Source organism: Lissotriton helveticus, chromosome 6 (assembly GCF_964261635.1).
Source record: "Lissotriton helveticus chromosome 6, aLisHel1.1, whole genome shotgun sequence".
In the NCBI taxonomy this organism is placed as follows: Eukaryota; Metazoa; Chordata; class Amphibia; order Caudata; family Salamandridae; genus Lissotriton; species Lissotriton helveticus.
In genome coordinates, this window is record NC_136067.1 from 145,245,288 (window position 1) to 145,273,181 (window position 27,894).

The following is a 27,894-nucleotide window of genomic DNA, read 5'->3' on the forward strand; positions in this document are numbered from 1 at the left end:
CTAACAATAAACAACGACAGTGGGCACCATAGGAAAATCAGAGCAACATCGATCAATTTTAAGAAAATAATTCACTATATTTTAACGTAACATACTGTTGCCCTATGAATTAGGTGCATTGCAGAGGCACTAGAAACACTAAGGCAAAACATATTTCGCAAGATAACATTTCATGAGACAAAGTTGCCTCCAGCGACAATTTAAAATAAGCTCTGCACTACTTGCACTAAGGCGCACGGATTCAGCTAAGGGAGACATTTTTCAGACTAGAAATATAGATTTGGGCTAAAACAAATCTGTGTTATCCACTCTAAGCTCCGCTATGCGCTTATGGTGAGTCTGGGGTCTGTCTCTGCAGGTGGGGTTGCAAAACGCCAATTCCATGTCTTAATTGAGCCATGTGAAGACTTCACCTGCCACCCTTATTTAATTAGGCCTCAGAGGCGGGCTCGGGGCCAGACACTATGGCTACGATATTGGACGAGGCTATGGACAGCTACATGTACTCGGCCTACACGCCGTACAACTACAGGTATCTGAACCCCAAAGGCAAGGGCGGCGGCTGGAGGCAGCGGGGTTACCTCGCCTCCTATGCGGACCTTGGAGAGTACTTCGACAACTACCAGCGGGCGCAGCTTAAGGCCATCCTGTCCCAGGTGAACCCCAACCTGAACCCGCGCCTGCGCAAGGCCAACACCCGGGATGTGGGGGTGCAGCTGAACCCCCGGCAGGACGCCTCGGTGCAGTGCTCGATGGGGCCCGCACCCTGTCCCGTCGGAGGCGGGGCGTGTGGAGACCGGCTCCGCAGGAGCTTGACGGGACTCCGGCCTCTTTGCCCCCCAAGACCGCACTCTTCCCCCGGACCATCACGGTGTACTCGCCCGTCGCCTCCCGCAAACTGACCACCTTCACGGAAGAAGAGGACGCGGAGGTCAAGGGTGGCGGAGAGTGGAAACCCGAGAGTGAGGAGAGTTCGGCGGAGCGGCCCGCAGAGGAGAAGGGTAGCCCCGCGGAGGGAGGCCGCGCAGACCGGCAGGAGGAGGCTAGCTTGGAGGAAGAGAAGCGAGAACAGAAAGCCGAAGGGGACGCAGCAGCAGAGCCCTGGCAGCAGGAAAGCACTGCCTCCCCCGACAAGGGCAGACTGCGTTTCCAGGTGAGGGGCAGGCAAGGGTCCTGGCATTTTTTTGGGGGGAGGAGGGGGTGAAATTTTACGTCGCACTACCTTATGGCCTACCCGCATGCAGTATACACTCCATAACAGCCCTCGCCCCTCCCTCTGCCCCTATCACCCCCGCCGCCTTTTGGGGCACCCATTTTCCCCACTGCGTTCGTTGCTGGACTCTTCTCGACAGTCCATCGCCCCCAATAACCAGCCATTGCTTGTCTACGAGCTGCCGCTCAGTTTCCAAGGCCCATGCTGGAAAAACGTTCACAATTTTTTTTTTCTTTGGCGTCTGATACTTGGTCGTTTTTTATTACTTTAGGGACTTGCAGCTTAAAGTACTAGGGTGCCAGGGGGTAAAAAAAAACATGGACTAGGTGAGATACTCGCGCATAGACCTGGGAAATTTGAGACCTGTAGCCACCAGAGGAAAAACACTGGAATCTATTTGCGAGAACTGCAGGCAGTGCCAGCACTAAGAGTTTGAAAGCAGTGTGGGTATTTTTTTGATCTGGATTTAACCAATTAGTTGTCAAAACGGGGTGTTTATTCATGTAATACTAATGAATTCTTAGTGGGGTTCAGTTGCCCACTTTGTTGCTGATTGTAATCCAGGGGTACCTGGTGAAATGTGCACAAGGTAAGGCCCTTTGCACCATTTTAGGGCCTTTAAGGGCATTGGTCCTGCCTATCTGACACAACGCATACCATGGTACGTTCCAGGAAGAGCACTGCGCTCCTCGGAAGCAAAACAAGTGATCGTTCCTCGTGTCAAAAAAGCCAGTTGGGGTGGCGGGAGTTTTCTCTATTGTGCCTCTGGAACAGCTTACCCTTGCACCTCAGAAATTCTACCGAGCTCCTCTCCTTCAGGAGCACCAGGACACCCTACGGTAACCGTGCGCTCGAGAAGCTTTATTAACATAACAAATAAGGGGAGTAAGGTGACGGTGAGTGAAGCAAGAACACCCTAGAGTTACAAGATGGAATGTTTCCCCTCAGTTTGTCCCTGTGGCTGACATGGTAGGTGTAACTTTCCTCAAGTCCTAAGGGCCAGCTTTAGCACTAGTGGCGCCCTGTACGACAATGTTTGTTGGCGCCCCCCCCCCGAATGACCACCTCCGCCACAGATTCCCTCACTATCACCATTGAACAGGGCCCATGGCATGGACGCCACGCACCGGCTGACCTGGACTGAGGGAAGCAACGGGTGAGCTCTGGGAGTTGCTGGTGTCGTCGAATAACCCATTTGTAAATAAGGAGAGTCCCCGGGGTGAGGGTGTGTGTGTGTCTCTGTGTGTGTGTGGCTCTGTGTGTGTGTGTGTGGCTCTGTGCGTGTGCGGCTCTGTGTGTGGCTCTGTGTGTGTGTGTGTGTGTGTGTGTGTGTGGCTCTGTGTGTGTGTGGCTCTGTGTGTGTGTGGCTCTGTGTGTGTGTGGCTCTGTGTGTGTGTGTGGCTCTCTGTGTGTGGCTCTCTGTGTGTGGCTCTGTGTGTGTGGCTCTGTGTGTGTGGCTATGTGTGTGTGTGTGGCTCTGTGTGTATGTGTGTGGCTCTGTGTGTGTGTGTGTGTGTGGCTGTGTGTGTGGCTCTGTGTGTCTGTGGCTCTGTGTGTGTGTGTGTGTGTGGCTCTGTGTGTGTGTGTGTGTGGCTCTGTGTGTGTGTGTGTGTCTCTGTGTGTGTGGCTCTGTGTGTGTGGCTCTGTGTGTGTGGCTCTGTGTGTGTGTGTGTGTGGCTCTGTGTGTGTGTGGCTCCGTGTGTGTGTGGCTCTGTGTGTGTAGCTTTTTTTGTAGGTGGCTCTATGTGTGGGTGGCTCTGTCTGTGTGAGGGTGGCTCTGTGTGTGTGTGGGTGGCTCTATGTGAATGACTGTGGGTGGCTCTGTATGTGTGTGAGGGTGGATTTGTGTGTGGCTCTGTGTGTGGGTGCAAATGCAATAGGTCTCGCATTTGCGAGAGATTCAACTACTGGCAGTGTAAATGACAATGCCATTTATTTATATGTTTTAAAAACAAAAACATAAATAAAAATAATGTCATGAGCAATGCAAATAGCTCTAACTTTAACAATGCCGAGACCATTGCATTGTAAATGCTTGTTATTTGTGCTCTTTACAAGCGATATTTATCGTCTAGACATCTTAGATCCTCCAAGGCGGCCTACTTGCTGTCCCTTTTATGTGTAGAGTGTAAAAGGTGCCCAGTCTTTAATTAGTCACCGAAAGCTTGGAACAAGTGACTGCCTGACTCAAGGAGCTGGAGAAATCATTCATGCTTCCGCGAAAAACTTGCCTATTTTCTGATTAACTCACTGCTGCAGGAATTAATTGTTGTGCTTGTGTCTTTTTAGCAGTATGTAGGCAGCACTGCACTTTTAAAAGAAATTAAATATTCATTATTTAACACGTTTTTACACTTTTTGGAACAATTTTAGAAATAAGTGGAAATTAAAGTTTTTTTGCTCAATGGACACAATTATTCACTGCTCAATTCTATCTTACACTTTTCAAAATGTGATGATATGTGATTAACAATTGTTTTTACTGGTTTATCTGGTTGTATTTGTGAACCAAAGATGAAAGTTCATTTGAAAAAAATGCATTTAAAAGTGTAGATAGCTTGTTCATTTTTGTATTATTTGGGAGAACGGTAAGCACCATTTTATAAAGAAAAAGAAAAAACAGCATCAATATGCCAACGCTAATACCGATACTCATGCAACATTCTGCCCAGCAACGCACTCTTTTCCTGGATGCAGAAAAGGGAAGACGTATGTAACTTTTTCCCGTGCATTACTCTTATGAGACCAATACAGTGGTTTCCCGCTTGGTAGTGGTAAAGCGCTGTTAACGCCAAAACAAAAAACTGGATATATAGATTTTTTATATTGGTTTGTTGCTTTTGACTTTAAAAATAGGTCTTACATGATCAGGGGCATCTTGAGGGTGGTGCGACTGGTGCAGCCGCACTTGGCGCTGGGGTAGGGAGGCGCTGTCTTGAGAAATAACTTAAATGTTTAAACGCACCTGCTGCAGAGTTCCTTGAGTGCCGAGCAGATTTCAGGCAAGAGTAAATGTGTCATGCTAGCTCTGGTGATTAATGTTCCTGGTGGAGAGAGATAAGAGTCCAGTGGAAGTTTTGACTCATCATAAAGTAGCTCAGATGTTAAATATGCCAGCTGAAAAAAACGTGTACCATGCAGATCACGGGATTGTATTTTATGTGAATAGCTCAGTGGGTTACTGCTTTTGTCACAGAGATCCTTTTGTTGCATAAATTACAGTCCTATTATAGCACAGTGGCCCATGATGAAATGTCATGAAAGATCTGCATGCAAAGTGCTTGGTATAGGTTAGAACCTTGTGTTTTCCCCAGTCTTTCATTATCCTAAAGTAGTTACAAAAGGTTTATTTGGCCAGAAATACATTCTTATTAATAAGGCAATCCTTAACCACTGTGTTATGTTTTAAATCCTGAGTTTGTGCTTTTCCAGAGCAAGCACTCTTAAAATATACTGCCTGCTAGTATGGATGGCATGTGATTTGCACACTTTGTATTTCTCGATGTCTTATGTAACATTTCCTATAAACTGATTTACACATGTATGGTTCATTGTCATTGTTTAATGTGAATGTGATGTAAAGTGCTCCGACACCCTACACTAGTATGTGTAGCTCTATAAAACAAATTAAATGCATGTGAGAGAGTGGCTATGGAGAGATGTGGTGCACTGTAGGAGGGTGTAGTGAGGGAATCAGTGTAGGAGGAGGTTGGGGCGGGGGCACCAAAAAAGATTTTCGCTCCGGGCGCCACCAGCTCCCAAATCGGCCCTGATCCTCATCTTGAAATAGACTTTCTTTTTCCACTGACAAACATGCAACTTTTAGATGTTCTGTGTCTTAAGATATCTCGGTAGGATCTCATTTTTAGCCTGCAGGTCACATGTCCATAGCCTGACTAGACAGAACATTTTCATCCTGCTAATGTTGATAAAAACGTTGGAATAAGAGTGTCCTGAAGCAGTAAAACATAACATGACTCTGGTCCGAAATCTGCTACCTTGTTTTCACTTGTTATCACATTGAATATTGGAGACCTACATTGTGCATTACAATTGTTTTCTTAAGTTGGCTTGTGGTATGCTATGATGTTTATTGTTTTTATTTTTTTCAATAGTATTACATGTAGTCTTTGTGTTATACGCTGTCCTGTCTTCCAGTTAAAGGTAATTGATCGATCCATAGTACCCAGGACAGAATGCTTCAATCATGAAATTTTCTTTTACAAATCATTGTTTTCAGGTTTGTGGTTTGAATTGGATGAACTGAAGTGCAACACGATTATCAACCCAGAGTGGATTTGTTTGTTAAAGAAAAACCCAAGACTGGAGCACTAAATATTTGGTGACAGGAAGTCATGTCATAACCTTTTTAGTCCTGAGCCAGAGACAGTGTTTTTTTTTTTTTTTAAATAATCATGAATAACAATATGTATATCTCCAAAATACAGATGCTTTTGGTCAACCCTCTTCACCCATGGGTCTCTTCTATTGTAATTTACATTTTGCTTCTGGCCAATCACGGCATACAGATTGGATGAAAGACCACTGCCTAAAGCTTAACAAGGACAAGACAGAAGTTTTGATCTTCAGGAACAATACCTCCCTGTGGAGAGACTCCTGGTGACCTTCATAACTAGGACCCTCACCCACAGACCACGCCCGCTACCTTGTGAAATCCTCAACAGCAAACTCACCATGACAACCCAGATCTACGCAGTCTCCTCCGCCTTCTTCTTGACCCTCTGTGTACTCCGTAAGATCTTCAAATGGCTCCCTGTCGGCACCAGGCGAAGTGTCACTCAAGCCTTCGACACCAACCAGCTAGGCTACGGTAATGCACTCTATGTCGGAATCACTTCTCACCTCCTGAAAAGACTACAGACAATACAGAATGCAGTAGCGACCTTCCCAGGTGTACCCTCATCACCAACCACCTCAAGAAGCTCCACTGGCTCCCCATCCGACAGAGATGTCAGTTCAAGATGTTGACCCACACCTACAAGGCCCTTCACAACCAGGGACCAACATACATCATCCACTGCCTGAACTTCCACCAACCCTCCAGACACCTACGCTCCACTTCCCTCGCCCGCAACCCTCGTATCCGACGTAGCAACAGTGAATTTTCCTACCTCACTGCGAAATCCTGGAACAAACTCCCCATCACCTTCGGATATCAGCCTCTCTGCCTGAATTCAGGAAAGGACCCAAGACCTGGCTGTTCAACTGATCCTCCTGTGCAGCAGGGTCTGCAGCTCCTGGATACCCTCTCAGATGCAAACTGCGCTTTATAAATACGGTTTGATTGATTGATTGATTGGCAGCCTTGGGCAATGCGTCCGCTCATTTCAAGTACTGGCTCTCTTTTTTTTTTTTTTCCCAAAAAGTTTATTAATCATAATAAAAGGCATCAATACAAATGACAATAAGATAATTATGAGGAAAATAAAACATGGGAAGGGGGATGAGGGGGGGAAGGGAAAATCAGTATGCAATACAAGGATAAAAAATTCACAATGAACTCATTCTATATATCGGGAAAAGTAATAAAAAGGATATAGTCATTATACATAAACAACAAATGCAAATAAGGTTATGCAAGTAAGTATGATAAAGAGAAAAGGAATGGAATGAAAAAAAAAGGGCATCAAGGGGGTTTGGATACCTCTTGCTGGGCAGGTCGTGAACGAAAGGAACAAGTGGTACAATTATCTAAATACATCGTAACAGGAAGCCGCAAATCTGCACGTTTAGCTGCCAATTGGGCAGGAAATACAAAAGCAGTATCGAGCCTATGATTATGACAAACATTATACCACCATGCTTGGAAAATAATATTGGAGGAAGACTTCCAATTAATAGTAATTTGTTGAAATGCGACTGCTAAAAGTAGATCATCAATACGAACAGAAGAATCAGTCACAACCCAGCAAGGTGAAAAACTTCCCAAGAAGACATGGGTGGGGAAAAAGGAATACAGGGGGGAAAAAGGAATACAGGTATGAAAAATAACATTAATTTGTGCCCAAACTTGTAACCAAAAAGCATGTACATTTTTGCAAAGAAATAACATATGAAATAGATTAGCATTGGGTAAAGTGCAGGACCAACATGAATCTGGTGTGGTAGGAAAGCGCTTATGAAGAGTAGTGGGTGTGTGAAGGAGTCTGTTGTAAATGAAAAATATAGATTGTGTCAAGGATGCCGCCCTAGAAGTTTTACGGATTTTTATCCAAATCTTGTCCCAAAGAGATATTGGCCATGACGTAGAAAAATCACTTTCCCAGCGTTCTTCCACCTTGAACTTAGGTCTGGGGAGTGTATGCGTATGAAGGTGTTTGTAGATAGCAGAAGCTTTAGGAGTAGCCTGTAAAATAGAATGAAGTTGAAGGGTAGGGTTAGGTGGAACGGGGGACGAGGTCGCCTGCAAGAGCTTCGTATAAACCTCCATAACCGCCGTTTTGAGAAGAGGATATTTGGAAACAAATGAGGAAGGTAAATCAAAAGCGGAGCTTAAGGCAGGAAAAGGCAAGAATACGGAGTAAGAAAAGAGCTGTGATATCCAGAGTAGTTCTTTGGATCTCCAAGATTTCCAGTAAAAGGGTTTACCTCAAATTAGAAGGTGTTTATTATGCCAGATGGGGAAGGAAAGAAAGTCAGCAAGGGGGAGGAGGATTAGAGGATAGGAGAAGTTTAACAGTGTGTCTATGAATGAGAGTAGGAATCGAGGAGGGCTTGCGAGAGAAAGAGAGATATTCAGCAAAAGAGAAAGGGGAAAGAAAAAGACGCTCAATCTTAGTCCATAAAGGGCAAGGGGAATCAGGGTCCTGTAGCCAAAAGGAAGCTTGACATAATAAAAAGGCTCTATGATATGCTGGGAAGTCAGGAAAATTAACACCTCCTTCAGAGGCTGGACGTATGAGCCTAGCAACGGACATCCTTGGTATTTTGTTGTGCCTTAAAAAGGAGGATACAATTGAATTGATTTTCTTTAGGAACTTTGCTGGAACAGAGACCGGGATATTGGAGAGTGTGCACAAAACAATGGGGGATAACATCATCTTGATAGTATCTATGCGACCCCACCAAGACAAATAAAGAGGGTGCCACCGGGCTGTGAGGTCAGATAATTTCTGAATGCACTTAGTGAGGCATAAAGAAACAGTGTCAGGGATGGAAGGGGTGAGGTGCAAACCTAAATATTTAATGTGGGAAGGGCTCCAAGTAAAGTTAGATGCACTGAAATCAGGCTTAAAAGTGAATTTAGTTAGGGGGAGGATCTCACATTTATCATTGTTAAGTTTGTAACCAGAAATGAAGGAATATTGTCGAACTTCCTCCAGGAAAGCAGGTATGGAAACTATTGGATTTGAGATGAAGAGTAAAATATTATCTGCGTAAGCGGCAAGTTTGATGGAGTAATCCGTGGTCTGAAAGCCATGGATATCAGGATTCTGGCACAGCTTAGACAGGAAAGGTTCTAAGGCAAGATTGAAAAGAAAAGGGGAGAGAGGGCAACCTTGGCGGACTCCTCTGCCAAGATCAAAGTAGGGGGAAATCTGACCATTAGCGTAGACTGCAGCTCTTGGGTGAGAGTAGAGCAGTGAGACAAGAGAAATAAAATTAGGGCCAAATCCGAAGCATCCAAGAGGGTGAAAGAGGTAAGGCCATTCGACCCTATCGAAGGCCTTCTCCGCATCTAGGGCAATTGCTGCGAGGGAGTGTTGGAGGTGGGAGGATTTTGATCAAATATTAAATAAAAGCCTAGTGTTATCAGTAATATAACGACCTTTAACATGCCAGATTGTTCTTCACCTAAGAGGTCAGGGAGTAGATGATCCAATCTTATTGCCAATGATTTAGCGAAAATTTTGTAATCAATATTAACCCCTTCGACGCGCATGACAAAGCCAGCTCGTCATGGGCGTTACCTGCGCTACGCGCATGACGAGCTGACTTTGTCACGTAATGCGCGATTTTCAAAATCTCAGCGCGCAGCGGGAAAACCGCTAGCGCGCATGCGGTTAACAAGAGATATGGGTCTGTAGTTTTTACAAAATTGCACATCTTTTCCGGGTTTAGGTATTAAACAAATGTGTGCATCTGAGAAGGTCCCTGAGGAGGCACCCGACATAACAAAGGAGTTAAGAAGGGAGTATAACTTTGGAATCAGTATTTTGGAAAAATGAAGGTAAAATTCAATGGTGAACCCGTCTGGGCCAGGAGCTTTGTTAAGTTTAAGACGTTGAAGAGCGGTGAGCAGCTCTTTCTGTGAAATGTCAGTCTCCAAAGAGGAGAGATCAAGAGGGAAATGTGTTGGTTTTTGAATAGTTGAGAAGAAATGTGTGAGAGATTGAAGAGAGGGTTGGGTGTCAGAGGTGTATAAGGTCTCATAAAAGTGGGAAAAAGTAGCAAGAATATCGGCATCTTTGTGTTGCACATGTGCATTAGTATCATAAATAGATTCAATAGTCATTTTGTTATGCTTAACCTTCAGGTAATTAGCAAGGATTTTCCCGGCTTTGTTCCTACCACCATAAAATTTAGCACTTGACTTAAGTAAATATAAGGAGGCATCTTCGGTAGATTTTTCATTAAACTTGAGTTTGGCAGCGACCAGGTTAGTCAAACTATCTTTGGAGTGTGAGGTGTAATAGACATGTTCCAATCGTTTAATGTGAAGAAGGAGGTTGTTAGTGGAGCGGCGGGCAATTATGCGCTTTTTAGCAACATAGTTGATAATGAAGTCGCGTGCAGCTGCTTTAAAAGTATCGCGTGCAGCTGCTTTGAAAGTATCCCAAACAGTGTGCTTAGAAATGGGTGGAATGTCTTTCAGCAGAAAAAATTCGTCAAAGAATGTGGTGAAAGAAGTGGAAAATTTGGGATCTAAAAGGAGGGAATTGTTAAAACGCCATCTACTAGGCCCATCAAGTTTAGTGAGTACATCAAGACTAACCATAACAGGGGCATGATCCGAAAGCAAAATCGAACCAATATCCGCTGAGTGAAGTGTTTGAGTAAGATCATGGGAGATAAAAATGTAGTCAATCCGTGACTATGAACGATGGTATGGTGAGTAAAAAGTATATTCCTGCAAAGTCGGGTTACAAAGTCGCCAGGAATCAACAAGCTTATGCTGGGAAATAGTCTGGGTAAAAAGTTTGTGCGATTTAGTAGGGATGTAGGTGGCATCAGATTTCCGATCAACAAATGGGTCCAGAGATTGGTTACAGTCCCCTGCGAGGATGAAATTATCATCCATGAATTGGGTAATGCGGGGGGAAAATTCCGCCCAAAAAAGGGGTTCACCATTAGTCGGACCATAGACATTAAGGAGAGAAATTGGAACACCTCTACGCGATAGTTTAACATGTGTCCATCTGCCGTTGGTATCAGATTCTTGGGAAATAATTGTAAAAGGGAGTGACCTACGACATAAAATTGCAACACCATTGCGTTTACCATCCCCTTGCGAGTAGAAGACTTCACCCACCCAACCTCTTTTAAGCTTAGCAGATTCTACGTCAGAAAGGTGAGTTTCTTGAAGAAACGCAATGTCAACATTTAGTTTGGCTAGGTGTGATAAAATGCGTTGACGCTTAATTGGGGAATTGATACCCTTAACATTCCATGAAGTAATATTCAATGACATAGCATGTACATTAAAATAATGAGTTCATAGTAACTACAAAAGCATTGTGTAAAAGATAGGCTATAAAATATAATGCATATCAAAGTCAGATAAAGATCCATGAGAAAGGAAAGGGAAAAGGGAGGCAAAGATAATATGGAGATTAAGAAAGAAAAAGGAGAGAAAAAATAAGTGAAATAAAAATGGCATAATAAAATCAAAAGTGTAAAGAATACACCATAAGGAGAAATGGAATAACAACGTGTGATTAGAAATGTGAGAAGCAGCAGAAAGCTCAGGAAAAAAAGTGAAAAAAAAGAGATAGTTTGGAGAGAATTACAGCATTGAAAAGAAAAAGTTATAAACTCCACACGAACAGGGGAGGTGAGACATAAAGGGAAGGGTAAGGAAAGAAGGGAACAAAAGAACAAATAGGAATAAGGGGGAAACATACCTACATAAGGAGAATACAAAAATGAGGCCATGGGGGGGGGGGGGGAGCCGCCGAGGCAAGGCAACAGCATCGTGCGCGGCTAAGCAGAAAGTCTGGGAGACATCAACAACCAGGGAAGGAAACCTGTGGAAGCAAAATGGGGAAATACAAACAATTACACATGGGGAACATAGTAGAAAAAAAATTATTAACAACAATATGGGAAAGAGAAGATGATCAACGGGGGAACAAACGGGGAAGAAAGGCAAACATGGTCAAAACAAGAACAGCAACATAGCAAGATTCATCAAAGGAGCAAATCATCCAGGATGAGACGAGGAAGGCCCAGAGGAGTCCATAGCAGTAGTTTTGTGTGCATTGATGAAACTCTGTAGCCGCACTGGGTCTTTGTAGGTAGTCGTCTTATTATTATAGGTGACCTTGAACAAGCAGGGATGGTACAAACCATATCTGGCACCCATGGAGCGAAGGACATCCCTCATACTCAAGAAGGCCTTACGTCGATTGGCAGTCGCTTTAGCATAGTCTTGGGCAAAGAACAAAGGAGAACCAGACCACGTCAGTTTTGGTGAAGCCTTAGCTGCCATAAGGACTTTCAGGAGATCTGTGTATTCCAAAAAATAAAGGATAACTCCTCTTGGGCGTTGCGACATAGAAGCAGACGTCGGCAAACGACCTAATCGATGAGCCCGTTGGATGTTGAGAGACGTACCTTCTGGTAGATGAAGCAATTTCGGGAGGAAGGAGCTGAAGAAAGCGATTGAGTCTGAACCCTCAAGACCCTCCACTAGGCCGTAAATGCGTAGGTTATTTCGTCTGTTTCTGTTTTCCAATTCCTCCACCTGCCTCTGGAGGGCGCCGACTTGTGAAGTTAAGTGAGAAACTGTGGTACGAGTTTCCTGGAATGAAGCAACAGACTGCTCAACTGAAGAGACTCTGGTTTCAATATGTGACCAATTGTCCCTAAGAGTCTGAAGCTTAACATTAGTTTCCTCCATAAAAGGACGCAAAGTCCCAATTTCCTACAAAAAAGGGCGGAAGGATCTTATTTCTTCAAGTAAGAGTTCCATGGAAACAGGCGTAGATGATTTGAGAGGTGAGGGAGGGTCTTTTTTTAGTCTCTTGGTGGTAACTTTCCCTGATGCCGACTGAGGAGGATCCATGACAGTGTCGGAGCTTGATGAAGTGAGAGAATCTTCTAATCTGGAAAACTCTGAGAACAATTTAGAATTTTTCACGAAGGCCACCTTTGTTTTGGTTTTAGAAGGTAAACAGGACATGGACTTCAAACGTCCCATAAAAGTTGTAGAAGAATATTCAGTCCATGGAATGCGGATTACTTTTATAATAGGTTTGAAGTCAAGTGAAGCAGGCAGAGGAGAGCATGAGATAAAAACAGTTCAAGAAGGCGCTCCTGAAGACAAGAAGCTGTGTAGCAGGTCACAATTAGAAATTCAGTGCATTATCTGTGACATCATGGACAAAAATGCAAATTAATAGGCATAAAGGGGATAAATAACATGAGGTGTATGGCCCTGGAATAAATCGGTACTAGCAATGTCAAGAAGCCATAGAATTGATTGGAGCAAAGTATATCAGGTGGTAAATAGCGTCATGAAAGAAATTGCTTAAACTTTGTTAGCGTAATCCAAGTAAGAAGTCAGAAAGATATGCGCATATTTAATAAAGGAAGCAACCTTGAAAATATGGTAAATCATTCCAGGCTCAAGACTGTGAAACCAGGAAGGAGACACTCCATCTAATAGCAGCTGCGCAGGTAACAAGCTGTTTAAAAGGTGGGTATCACAACCAAAGCCAGCTAACTCTATAACGAAATCCAAATAGTAAATCACCTGGACGTCTGAAAATGGAAAGCTAGCAAGCTGTGTGAGCGCTAAGGAAACGATAACACCACCAACTTCAGCAATGCCACATCACCATATCCTCAGTAGAAGGAAAATATGAAGAGATTCATGTAAAATGGCGGTTGGTAAATGCAAGCTGTGGAGGTCAAGCTGGTTGAGCGGCAGAAACAGGGCGAGGAGATAATGCACAGCCCAATGTTAATACTTCAAAGGTTCTGGCGAAATAATGAGTTTGCGCGCCATTGAGGATGAGAGTGAAGAAAGACGCATTCTAAAACGGAGTCGGGGCACTGAGAGAAGCGTCGTCACAAAATGGCGGCTGCAGCATACCTCAAGCGGCGATAAATCACAAATGCGGAATTGAAGTCTTCAGGACATTATTCCGAGCCAGGAATAGCCGCGCCAGCCTCCAGGGATGTTCCGTCGTCTGAAAAAGCTGTCCAGCAGGAAAAGAGCAGTATTACATGCAGCGAAGCTCTCAAACCTCCGCAGAGCCTCACGCCAGTGCCGCCATCGCCGTCGGTCGTCAAGCCACGCCCCCAAGTACTGGCTCTCTTCACCGTGAGTTTTCCTGTACTATGCGCACATCCACCTAAAATGAGTCCGTTTCAGTGCCAAGGCTTTTGGGCCAATATTTGCTTTCATTTTAGGTTTACTTTTTGTGATGGGACATTTTTTTTCTTTTTTTAACATATTTTTTATGCAAACTGATGCACATGACCTGCACAAAGCAGCAATTTTTATATTGTATTACTTTAAAGGATGTAATGCCTATGAAAAATGCTTATAGAAATGCATATTAAAAACAAATCACAGACTTGCCACAGCCAGACCTCCTGGCTTTGTCATGTTTTTGATCCAATCTCTACTATCCTGATCAAATTGAGGGCCCCTCCCTGTGCCCCAGTCTCCATATCTACAGACACTGGGCGCTCTCTTAAACTGCCGGTGCAGAGAATTAAAAAAGAAAACTCTCTAACAAAATCTAAGAGCAGGGAGCGGGCTCAGGCCCAGTCATGGAGAAGTAGTTCGCGCCAGGAAGTGAGAGTACACTCAATCTTTGTACACACAAAGAGCGCCGGGACAGCAGAAAGAAGCTGACGTCACACAGCTCCTCAGACATTCAAAGCGCCTGATGAAAGCGCCGACGGTGCAGGGTCACGGCCGCAGGCGGGTTTAAAAATAGCCTCTTATTAATTGCATTTGGTGGCCTGTGTCCGCCAGGGGCTCGGGTTCTGAGTGGGGGCGCGCGGGTTACAGCCGGATGACGACAGCAGGCCGCAGACACCCACCAGACGGAAGTTCCACGCCAGTGCCTTTCCACCAGCGCACCAGACGACAAGATGCGGGGTCTGCTGGTGGCGCGTGCGTTTTTTTTAGTTTATTAGAAGTACTCGAGGAGGGGCATCTGCACATGAATTACTAGAAGCAACCAATGAATCACCCACCACGTTGTAAATTAGGAGGCTTTTGGGAACTACAAGTTTGCACCACAAAATGTATTTTTAGAGAAGGAGATTAGCTCATCATATCCTAACTCCCACGACTGAGAAGTTTTCCTACTTTTAGAATGATTTACAAAAATTCTCCCCGGAAGATACTCAAAATGTAGGTAGGCTGTTGGTGTCTATGAACACTCTTCCACTAAAGTTACTTACATATCCTGTTAGGGAAAAGCCATTTCCCTACAAATTACTTGAAATGTCCTACTAGAGAAGTACCTTCCCCACCAACAGGGGCCACCTGAGCATTCTGAACAGGCGCAGCACCCAGGCAGCCATTGCAGAGCGCCCGGTGTGTGAGCATGTAAAGCCTTTTTGAAGAGACTGGACCTGTGTGCCTGTCTAGAGTATATTTAGAGAGGCTGGGCTGCTTCAAAATGAGCTACCAGGATACGGCTACCTCTCAATACGTTGTACACCAGAGATTCAACGCAAACTGATTTATTCACTCACTCATCCATCTATACATGTCTTTGAGTGGCTTAAGCGCCTGCTCCAGAGAATAGGTCTGCCTGTCACCTCAATCAATCAATCAATCAAGAGTATTTGTAAAGCGCGCTACTCACCCGCTAGGGTCTCAAGGCGCTGGTGGGGGGGGGGGGCTTCTACTGCTCGAAAAGCCAGGTCTTGAGTTACTTCCTGAAGGAGAGATGGTCCTGGGTGAGTCGTAGGTGGGTGGGGAGGGTGTTCCAGGTCTTGGCCGCCAGGTAGGTGAAGGATCTTTCTCCAGTGGTGGTTCTTCAGATCCGTGGGACGGTGGCGAGGGCGAGGCTGGCGGAGCGGAGCTGGCAGGTTGGCGTGTAGAACGTGAGGCGGTTGTTGAGGTATTCGGGGCCCAAGTCGTGGATAGCCTTGTGTGCGTGGGTGAGGAGTCTGAAGGTGATCCTCTTGCTGACGGGAGCCAGTGCAGGTCCCTCAGGTGGGCGGAGATGTGGCTGTGTCGGGGATGTCCAAGACGAGTCGTGCTGAGGCGTTCTGGATGCGCTGGAGTCTTTTCTGTAGTTTGGCGGTGGTCCCAGCGTAGAGGGCGTTCCCGTAGTCCAGGCGGCTGGTGACGAGGGCCTGGGTGACCGTTTTCCTGGTTCCAGTGGGGATCCAGCAGAAGATCTTATGGAGCATGCGGAGTGTGTTGAAGCAGGAGGAGGTAACGGCGTTAACTTGCCTGGCCATCGTGAGGGAGGAGTCAAGGATGTAGCCCAGGTTGCATGCGTGGTCCGTGGGCTTGGGTGGGGGGCCCAGAGCAGGGGGCCACAAGAAGTCGACCCAGACGGAGATGGATGGGCCGAGGATGAGGACTTCCGTCTTGTCTGAGTTCAGTTTCAGGCGGCTGAGCTTCATCCAGTCTGCGATGTCTTTCATTCCGTCCTGGAAGCTGGCTCTGGCGGAGGTGGGGTCGTTGGTGAGGGAGAGGATCAGTTGGGTATCGTCGGCGTAGGAGATGATGTTGAGGTTGTGCTTGCGTGCGATGGCTGTGAGGGGGTTCATGTAGACGTTGAAGAGGGTGGGACTGAGCGAGGAGCCTTGAGGTATGCCTCAGATGATCTTGGTGGCTTCTGCGAGGAAGGGCGGGAGACGGACTCTTTGGGTTCTGTCGGAGAGGAAGGAGGTGATCCATTCCAGGGCCTTTCCTTGGATCCCAGTGTGGCGGAGACGGGTTGTCAGGGTGCGCTGGCAGACCGTGTCGAACGCAGCCGAAAGGTCGAGCAGGATGACCTACATGTTACTCATGCCTTAAAAGCAGGGCTTTAACCCCTTCCGTGCGGGGGTAATTCCCCCGCTGGGGGCGGGAGGGGGTGCGCACAGCTCCCCCATGCTCATGACGAGCTGAGCTCATCATGAGGCACGGCGCTCGTGTGCTCATGACGAGCTCAGCTCGTCATGACCACACCCGTTCCCGTGGAACGCTCAGCACAGCAGGGGAATTATCCCCACGTGTGAGCGTTCCACGGCTCATGAGGAGCTGAGCTCGTCATGAGCACCGGAGCGCCGCGTCATGAGCATGGATGAGGTTAAGTGGGCTTGGTCTCACCGGTGCTGAGCACTGGCAGCTTTTTAAAGGGGGCCTCGAAACGGGTCTCTATCGGGCTCTGTTTTGTGCCCTGGCACAAGAGGCTTGGTTTTTTTTACGGACTGTAGTGACAGCAGGCACATCGATTTGTGCGTGCTCTCACAATGCTCACTTCTCACTAGTGGAGAAGTTACGGCATGACGTCAAGCAGGGTGAGAGTCGTAGCGGAAGGAAATCCTTTACAGAGTCATTTTCTCCCAGGGTTTCCCTTCTCTTTTTAAAACGCAGGAGCAACAACATCGTCAAGGTGTTACCAGGACTTTAATTGGAAGCTTTTTCAATATTATATACAACAAGCCATAGTTGCTGCTTATTTATCTTATGCAACTAACAACCATTGACACAGCCAATAGTCCCGAAAGCCAATAATCCCGACTTGTTGTAGGTATGATGTTACTTGTTGTATTATATATCTGGATGCAATGACAGAAACAGCAAAATACAAGTCGTGCGGCACAGTGTGCTAAGCACAGATTTTTACCCTATGTGTTTTAAGTCATGCCCTTAATTACATAGGCCACGCCCCTTTGAGGGACCAGCCAGTTTTTTCATCCCACTTAAAGCCCTGCTTAAAAGGACATATTGTCTGAGCGATGGAAGCCTGCACTCATCTGTCCTACAGGGTCTGTTCTGCAGGGAATGGAAGATTGCACTTGCTGCCCTCGCTTTGCTGCTGCCGCCCTAGCTGGGCCTGTTCTATGGAAGAGGAAAGCTTGCACTGTTTCTGCCCAAATTGTACTTGTTCTATGAAGAAGCGTGTATCCTCTGCTGTTTCCCCATCTTATAAAAAAGGAAATATTCAATGCACTTGCATATTATGTGCTATGAAACAGGGGCTGTTTCACAATAGTTGATTGAGATAACTGCTCCCAAGGAAGGCATCGGACACTGTAGGAGCAAAATTGAAGCACAGCAACATGCCGAGAAGCAGAATGCTTTGCTCGACCCTCCTGTTTTACATGTTATTGTAGAGAGGCAACAGTAAAAAACATTTTTAGCTCAGCTACATACAATATAAATTTACATGTAACAGTCTTACACAAACTTGTAAACCGGGCAACCAGTGAACAGAAATACTCTTGAATGCTTCTCAGAGCTAAATGGAAAACCCGTTGACAGAGCAAACCACAATAGGCTCAAATATAAGTACATGAACGTGTGGGGATTCTTTAAGTGGTTTGGCTGATTCTCCCAGGAGTGTTGTCTGTTTACGGAGAGGGTACATCAGTCCTGAAACTCCTCTCAGTACCTCTTTAGTGCATGCGCTACCTGTATCATACCTATCCTGTGTGAGTGAGATAATCGTGTGATGTTTCAGTACTTTCACTGCTCAAAGGCAAAACACATTTGCATTGCCAATATTTGTTTTAATGCATTTTGTGAATGAAAGAATGAACCTACACAAAATATGTGAGCTGAGTTTACAGTTGGTTTTACATGTGAGACAACCCGTTTTTTGAAGGGGACTTTTCAACTTTGTCACATTGTAATAAATAGCTGACAAGTGACTCCATGTCATGTATAATACATTCTGCCAGCACCACTTTGCATGCTGGGGTTGTCAGTCCATAAGGAAAGTGTTACAAGCTAAACGTCATGATCCTCAATATACCCTGCTGGTGGCTGAAAGAACAGGAATGGCACATGGCATCACATGTCATAATGCCACTTGGCATACTTGTGAAATGTAACATAAAATGTAATTCCTGACTTTCTGCTTTTTTGTAGGGTATGAGGTTAAACATTTTAATGTGTGAGAAGGTAGCTAAAGCCTTTCAAATGCAAATGCCGGCATCTCACTCCTAATAGACTAACATGAACACTTCTTGGAAACTAACATGCTAAAAAAAAGTGATTTTCGAGAACAAAGCAAGAAGCAGCACCTGATATGTATGGAGAGACACTGAGAAATGAAAACGAATACACCGGTACCCTGTTCATGAGCAAGTCCTCAGCCTAGACATTGGTGTGATTTAGATGGAGCTTCTGCAACCCCACTGTGAGGCACCCTGCCTCAACTAGAGCAGCTTGTGCTGCCCATCATGTTCTTCCAGGGCCACCAGTGCCTACCAATGGCCAATACTGTATTGTGGAAGCTGAATGGCTACCAGAGCTCATTACCGCACTCCGCAACAGGAGCTGGCTCTGTTGGTTAGGTCACTCTTAAGCTGCTCCTTGGTGAGGGTTGCATAAATCCTCTGTCTTTCTCCTTATTACTGCAACCGTGAGGTTCTGATTACAGGATCACAGGCTTGGAGACTGGAACAGCGACAGCAGAGCCTGGCATCCTGCTCCTGTGGTTGCGTTGTTTTGTTTCATGTGGCTTCGCTTGGCCCTTCTGTGCCAGAACATTTACTGTGTAGAAAGGCATGAGGTTGCAGAACGTTAATGGAGGGCAGATCTGCTCTGCAACAACAAAAGAGAAAGCAGAAGGCAGAAAGGTCTGGAAAGCAAATATGATCCTGTCTAGGAAGAACATGATTGAGCCAGGTGAGACCATGGACATAGAAGAGCAAGAAAACCGAAGAAGCTGCAAAATCAAGGCGGCGCTTTCAAAGACCTACAGCAATCAAAGAAGAAGCACAGCAACCTAGATTTTAGAGACCAGGCTCACACGGTATGATCTTTATGACTTTTCATATGGCACGGAAGCCATGTAAGCGTCACAGAAGCGGTCGGGGCTCACCCCGGTATCCTGGTGTCTGAACACTTAGTGGAGAGCATAGGAAGGGGACCTGGAGAGGCAGGTGCTTCACTTATGTCAATCTCAGGAACTGCTGAGATTAGAGAAGGTGGCTTAACTCTTTCCGTGCTGATGACGGACCCGCTCCGTCATCAGCTGCGGTAACGCTGTGCTGATGATGGAGCGGTTCCGTCATGGCCCGCCCCACATGCCTGTGCGGCGCTGATTTTGCGCCTGCGCGGCGCGTTCTATTGAGCGGGCAGGGCCATGACGGAACCGCTCCGTCATCAGCACAGCTCAACCGAGGCTGGTGACGGAGCGGTTCCGTCACCAGCATGGGCGTGCCGCGCCCCCCCCGCCCCCTTAGTGATGCGGTGGAATAGCCGCCGTAGCGAAGAGGTTAATCATCCTTGCTTGAGAAATCACTTAAGCTTACATGATTGGTGTTACAGGAGGCATGAGATGGCCAAATTGGGTGTCGTACTAACTCTACAACACCAGCAAGCAATGCAAGGTTGTGCTGTAAATTAAGATGATAATAAGGCAGCCATCTTGAAAGCGCTTATGTCGACAACACTACACTGTCAAAACACATTATTAACCCCTTCAATATTCGACGTCACAGTGGGCGTGTGCGGAGGATGGCCGGGGGACGTCCGAAACCCGACCACTCCTTATTCCGCCAGCACCGCAGCGGAATTCGCGCAGTGGTCAAGCGGTTGCCAATTATAAAACACGTATAATAAAACAACCACGACGGCACACTATTACAGCCGCACTTCACTGTTCTGTTTCTTTTTGTTCTAAACACACGTGCACCTGCCGCCGTTCGGTGCAACTGCAATGCAGAACAGTCATTTTGAAGTTTGGAATGGTGCACCATTAAAGTTCTTGTCCACAACCAGTAAGAGTATACGTGAGGACAGGTATTTCTTTTTATTCTTTCTTTATTCAATTCAGGGTCTTCACACAACATCCAGCCAAAGTGTATCGTTCAGTTAAGACTTGAACTTCGTCAGAACTTTTCAGTATTAATTCACCGGGTTGTCCAATTAGTCCCAAGATGATGTAGGAAATATGGCATTTGTTTATTCCCAATGCATTGTTCCTTCATGCCCAGAGCAGGCACACTTCACAGGAACATGGCCCAATAGTAAGGGCGCAGGTCTTTGATAGCCCGTCAGATGTGCCGTGAAGTTGCAGCAACCTTCACCTCGCCAACAGGTCGAACAAATCAACGTTCTTTTAGTTTAGGTCTGACCCACTGGGGGCAAGAATGTACGCTGAGGTTCGCTCGGCGGTAGTCTTACCAGTTTACTCCATTCATTTTTCCCTATGCAGATTCCACTGAATTAGACCCCACCCCACTCCTTATTTAGGATCCTCTTTCAACCTTTGTAAACCTCAAGAGCTCCCCTCCATGAGGGTCGAAGTCCAACCAGCATTCCAATATAGTGTCGGTGTGAGGAGAAGCCCTAGAATGAATGCTGATGCCCTTGTGTAGGTGAGGGCTTTCATCCTTTAAATATATTAAGTCCATATATTTGAGACTGTTTCAGTTTGAAACAGATAACCAGGAGTATTATTTGTAGTCGATGGTGAAAGTGAGCTCATTGTTTCATTCAATCTTGCTGTATTATAATTGCCTTTTCTCAATTCGATTATGCTTTAATTCGGCTAGAACCCATGAAAGCATTCAAACATGTTTACTAACCGACACAACCATAAGAAAACAATTACAAATTAAATATTTCAACTATGATATAAGAACATCCTCATTAAACTATTACAGATGTTGTTATAGTACAATTTTCATTAATCTATCACCGATAAAATGACAACTGCTTCAAAATATATTTTAATTGTGTGACCTCAAAACACAACCACAACCCGGCACGCCCCATAAGACGCCCCCAAAGGGAGTACATTCAGTGTTCACAGGCGAGTCTTTTCAAGAAGGAAGGGAGTGGACTGATTTCGGTTGTCATTCCATAAACCACAAGTAGGGTTGTCACCTAAAAGATGATGTTTTAGCAGCATGTGTTGCATTTTTGGCATTCTCTAGGGACGAAAAAAATCCTACAGAAACACACAGACATTCATAGTAAACAATGAACTAGGGATAAGGTTACAGCTGTGTAAGTAGACTGAAAAAGGGATGTTGTGTCAGGGCAAACGAGGACAGGTAGTAAGACCACATTTTCAAAACTCTGCTCTCAGGCATTCGGGCGACGGCAGGTTGTAAGACCAGAATAACAGGTGCATCGACGCTGCGCTTCGATTGCGTTGGCCATGTGTGCACCTAACACTATTTGTCTCTTACTTTCGCCATAACCATGTGTAAAATCAAGAAAAAAGCAGACGCAGTAAAACAAGGCGGTACTTAGAACAGAGTCGCAGGTCAGGTTGGGGCATCTGTGCAGACAAGTTACATGTAATGGTTGGTTTGACGAACTAGAGAAAAAGTCAACAACGTCGGCAAAACAGCCAGAGGCACTCTGTGCATAAACAGGCAACTTACGTAGTAGTGTACAACTGGAAGATATTCCAAAGGTGGATCACATTAAACAACATAGTTGTTAGCATGTGTTGTTGAAGAACGTGAATTCACATACGGTGTATGCATGATGTTGGTAGATGGAACTGGAAGGAGCAAACCTTTGGTGTCAGATATCCCCTGCTGGGGAACAGAAACCTCTAGATTTGTTAAAGCTTGCATCAGGATCTCCTGTATGGTAGTGAGATGAGGCAGGTAACTAACAAGGAGCCCTTGTGGCCTGTGTGTGTAGAACTGGTCACATGGTATGGTTTTGATTAGATCATTTGACACATATCATTTGTCTTTACAACCAGCATGCTTAAATAAAAGTACTGTTCTGGTCTCAGGCCTTTTATACATTCCAATATTCTAATCAGAACCCGCTGACATGACATCTGGTGGTAAGCGGCTGTGTTGAACTTCCAGCAGACTGTCACACTCACTGTGGGGAGGGGGGGAGGATACTGTATACATATATGTTAAACTCCCATGCTATCCTAGGGATTCTGGTAGCAATTATTGGTGGCTGTCTGCGGTATAATAGCCTCCAGTCTTTTTCCTTTCCTATGAAATGCAATGGATTGCTTGTGTAGTATGGCAGCACATTGAACGGTATACTCTGAAGTCTCAGGAAATCATTTGCCCCTTTGTGGTCGGACTCCATACGGCTGGTGTGGTGAAGCCAGGGCCCATCTTCCACTGACCTGCCCCATTTATAGATTTCTGCCAGGCTAGTGAGGGTTCTTTTTGCGGATGAGGCTCCTGCTTCAAGAGTGTAGCCAATTTGGTGTGCACTTGGGGGATATTTGAGGACTTTAGAGGACTTTCCTTATACTGAACGGCAAAGGGAGGTGTGTGGCAGACTAAGAAAACTAAACAGTCATCATACCTAGTGTTGGAGGAGCGGTTCCTCCTGCAGTATGTTGTGATATTTTATGACTGAGCCCTTTTGGCTCCTAACTGACTCCGTAGAGCTGTGACATAGGTGTCAGAGCGCAATGCCATGAAAACTTCTTTAAAATGTTGAGTTTATAGTTACACACTGTATAATAAAGACGTGTAATACTAAGCTCCATGTGGCGGGTACCAAGGCTGGGATTTCACTACAAATGTCGATGAGATAGGGGATAAGTAACCCGAACAACGACCTTGCTCTCCCCGAGATTTTGCAGTGTGTTGCTCGTGCGTGTCACGTTTGCTCCTGTTGAAGAACGGAATTGATGCTTCATGTACATGGAGTCCAAGCACTACTCCAGCAGCTGTAAAGCAAGTGAAGCGAATGGAAACGTTGCAAAGAATCTACACATTGGTGGTAGAGAACCTGCTGGCCAAGCCATACATAAAGGTACCGCACTGCCAAGCAAGATAAAATTGTACATTATACAAGGTGTGGTTTCTGAAGCGCAGTATCTGATAATCATAACTTGCAAGATAACGTTGCAAACAGAAGCGCTCCAAGGTGGAGATCCACCAGGTGTTAGAAAATGCAAATTCACATTTAGAAGAAGAGAAATAAATTAATTGCTGAGTACACTAAAGAGAGACGTCGTACTTCAGCACTCAATGGCATTGGCTCAAGGTTGTGCTTACGGAGGCGTTCATACCTAAAGTGGTTCATCAACAAAGTTCCCAAGTGGGGCTCAGAACACCTTTACGGGTCTTTGGCAAATAAGGAGCCAAGAACAACTCGGAATTGTGAAATTTTTCAGATGGCTCAGAAGAAAGCCACATTTCCAGCTATCGTTAAAGGTGAGTCAGAGGGCAGCACATCACACGGTTTCCCAGATAAGTTGCGTTCACCAAGTCACAGGGATTCACCCGTGGGGTCATTCAGTTCCACACTGGTCTACAATGCTGCTGCTTTCCTGAAGACATCACCACCTTTCGGTACCGCCAAAAAGCTAAGTATTGACGTTAGATGGACTGCGTGGATAGAGGCATTTGATGATTCCATTGATGCACTTGACGGGACTGATAACAAAAAGATTATCAAGTATCTCAAAAATGTTGATGGTGATGATGTGAAAGAAGTCATAAAGAAAAAGCATATTGTCCGATTAAAGAAGTGCTGAATCTCAAATTCAATCCAGTACCAAACGTTGATTAATACAGGTATGTTCTCAGTCAAGAATATTAAAAAATGTGTTAATCCATTGATGAATTTGTGAAGAGACTCGATACGTTCATCAAACACTGTAAGTTCATTGAATTTAATTATGAGGAAGTTATGCAACTTAGAGTTATTGATGGATGCTTGTCCGATTCATTCAGACGACGAATGCTTAAAGAAACTCTTAGTCTGCATCGAGTGCTGATGGCTGCCAAAGCTCATGAGCGTGCTGAAAGACAAGCTGCTGACACGGAGGCCAGAGGTACCCGGAGTGAATCAGTCATGAGTATAAAAAGTAAGCCAAAGCAAAAGACTGAAGGACACAAAGTGATGTTTACACGTACAAAAAAGTTATGTTATAGATGTGGATTTTTATTTCCACACAAAGGTAAATGTCCCACCTTTGGATAGATATTTAAAGGCTGTGGGAAAGAGAACCATTTTGTGACGCATTGTAAAGCGAAGGAAAAAGTAAGTGCATCACGGCTCGAAGACAAAAAGGCCGCCAGAACATGGCAGAGTCAACAATCGACACAACCGCACAAGGCTCGACGGTTACATCAATTGAGGCAAATTGACACTGAACGAAGTCGATTGTCATCTAAATCATCGTCATACAGTTTGTCTGCGTCAATATCAAGTGAAAGTGAGGAAGACTGTTGTGCCATGTCAATGTTTATCCCCGAGAAACGTGTGCATGTTGGACTGGCTGCATTTAAAGAAAAATGTCAATCAAAGAAAAGTTGACATGCCAAAGCACCAAAGTCATACAAACATTGTCCGAAAATTACATTGAAAATAAATGATTTCTTCGATCATCAACAGTGGTGCATTGATAAGCACAATGCCTGAAGAGACATACAATGAATTATGTCCATTGCCTCGACTTATGCCACTGAAACCAAAGTGTATACCTAGGCTGCATCGACGGCCATAAAAAGTCAAGGTTCATTTGTAGCAACACTGAAATACAAGAAAATGAAAGTGAAAGCACCCATCCATGTCGTTCAAAGTACAGCGGAAAGTTTCTGTCTGCTCAGTTGCAGTAGAGCTGCTGATATGGGACTGATTTCTGTTAATTACAATATGAATGCTCACCACGAAATAGTAAATCCGTTTCCTTCATTGTTTCATGGTTTGCGAAAGCTTAAGACTATGAAAGCAAATTCACATATTAATGACGTTGTCCGTCCTGCTGCTCAGAGACATAGGCAAGTTGCTTTTCATTTACAAGAAGCTGTTGAAAAAGAACTTGAATTGTTACTTAAGTATGACATTATTGAACGTTCAACTGGTCAGATGCCATAGGTTTCTCCCATAGTGGTCGTGCCCAACAAGCACACTGAAGGAGCAGTACGCATATGCCTTGATATGCGCCAAGCAAACAAGGCAGTTGAATAAGAACGACATCCAGGTCCACACATTGCTGACATGATAACACAATTAAATGGTTCAAAGGTCTTCTCTCACCTTGATTTAAATAACGGATACCATCAGTTGTAATTCGATGAAGATTGCAGGTATATTGCAACCTTTTCTACACATGTGGGTCTGTTTTGATCTAAAAGACTCCGTTTTGGTGTGTCATCCTCTGAAGAGATTTTCCAGGATGTCATTCAAAGTGTCTTACACCCGGTTGTGAATGCATCCAATTATAGCAATGACCTATTGATTTTCGTAGCTACACAGAAGGAGCATAATAAGGCTTTCACGCAAGCATGTCGTTTACTGACTGATGCAGGTCTGACTTTGAAAGCAGACAAGTGTAAGTTACACAAGACAAAGTTTAACTTCTTTGTCCATATCTTTTCAGATGGGGGTATGACACCGGATACTGCCAAAGTACGCACACTGTCAAATGCTGATCCCCCACGAGATGTTTCTATGATATGTTCTTTTCTTGGCATGCCAGGTACTGTTCAAGATACATACAAGACTTTGCTACCATAAATGCTTGCTTACAAGAGTTAACGAAGAATTTTTTTTCATTCAAGTGGTCACAAGAATGTGAGAGAAGTTTCAAGAATATCAAACAAGCCATATTATACAGAGGTTAGTTATTCTTGACGCTAGCCCAGTTGGGTTAGGTGCGATACTGGCACAGCACAGTGGACACCCCCATGTTTGAAGTCATTTTGTGGCATATGTCAATAGAAGTTTGTCTCAGACTCAATGTGCTTACTCACAACTATTTTTTTTAATTCTTTTTTATTGATAGTAAGCAAACCAGGCTCAATGTACAGACATTATTTCAGCAACATCGATAAATATGCTATTACCCCACCAAGGAACCCTGTGGTACAGTTCGCATAACGCAGAGCGGCTTCTTGCAGGAGCTGATCTCCCCATTTAAACCCAGCCCTCATTTCAAGTGGAAGGGGTAATCCATCTGTAACTGCAATCCTTCCTTCACATTACTACTTTTTATTTTACTTTTTTTTTTTTAACAAACAAAACAATTAACTTATTGCTGTTGTTGACAGCATCTAGCGGTAAAAGCATCCACCCACACATTGCACTTACGTGACTATATTTGATCGAGAGAGGTTTTCGCGAGGTGTAGCCTGTCCCCAACTTTACTCACAACTTGAGCAAGAAAGTTTGGCCATGGTCTATGCTTGTGAACATTTCCATGCATTCCTGTATGGAATGCCATTTACGTTGATAACTGATCATCAAGCTGTATCGACTATCTTTGGCAATCTAAAAGCCAAGATGCCTACAAGCATTGAATGGTGGGGACTATGATTACGAGAGTATTATTATATCATTGTGCATCATCCAGGGAATAATCAAAACCCTGCTGACTACTTTACTTTTCTAGGATACCTATACAAGGTCAAGGTACTCCCTCCAAGATGTCTGAAGCCTACATTAATTTAATTGTAAAGTCAAATACGCCAGCTGCCATATCGTTAGTCCAGATCATCGCTGCCACGAGTCATGATAGTAACATGCTGAAGTTGAAAGATATAATTACACATCAGTCGTGGAATCAACATGCTCGACTTCTCACTTGTGATAGTGAATATCAAAGTACATAAAGGTTAAAGATGAACTGTTTATAACTCAGGAAAGAGTTATACTGCAAGGGTCGAGAATCTGCATTCCAGATAGTTTGAGAGACAAAATAATTGAAGTGGCACACGAAGAACATTGTGGTATTTTTGCCACCAACATAGCTCCCCTAGATCGAATTTGGTTTCCATATTTAGATGAGAGGTTTGAATAGGAACTCAAGGCCTAACATCTATGGAGCTGCCTTTCTACAACATACTGTTATCAAGTCAGAACTCACTAAACATGTATGGGAAAGAATAGCCTTTGATTGTTTTGGTCCACTTGATAATGGACATCATCTCATGATAATTATGGACAAGTGCTCCCGTTTTCCGTTAATAGAGTATCGCTCCGCTACAACTTATGAGCGAGTCATTGCGAGGCGAGACTGCATTTTTGCAACATGGGGTGTCCAGTAATTTCTAAATCTGATAATGGCCCCTGTTCAACTGTCAAGAATTAAAGAAATTCCTTGAGCATCTGAACATGAAGCATCAGAAAAGTACACCTTTGTGGCTGCAGGCCAACAGGCTAGTTGACCGTATTATGAGTACGCTAAGGAAAGCTGTACAGCGTGCAACTATTGAGAAGCTCAGTTTGAAAACTATTTTGAATTCCACCTTACGAGCCTATCGTTCAACACCTAACTCGCAGATGAAAGTCCTGCGACTTTGATGTTTGGGAGAGCAATGACAACCAAGTTACCTCAATGGCCAACAAAAGAGAATGAAGTGAGAATACAACTCGGATGAAGTTCTTGGTTAATAAG

At 44.7% G+C, this 27,894-nt stretch overlaps 1 protein-coding gene and 1 pseudogene across 2 annotated transcripts in view; both read left to right on the plus strand.

Moving 5' to 3' along the window:
- BABAM2 (BRISC and BRCA1 A complex member 2) overlaps positions 1 to 27,894 on the plus strand; it is a 961,268-nt gene that overhangs the window by 625,870 nt on the left and 307,504 nt on the right. The window lies entirely within an intron of this gene.
- On the plus strand, positions 465 to 27,800 carry LOC144761224 (zygote arrest protein 1-like; annotated as a pseudogene).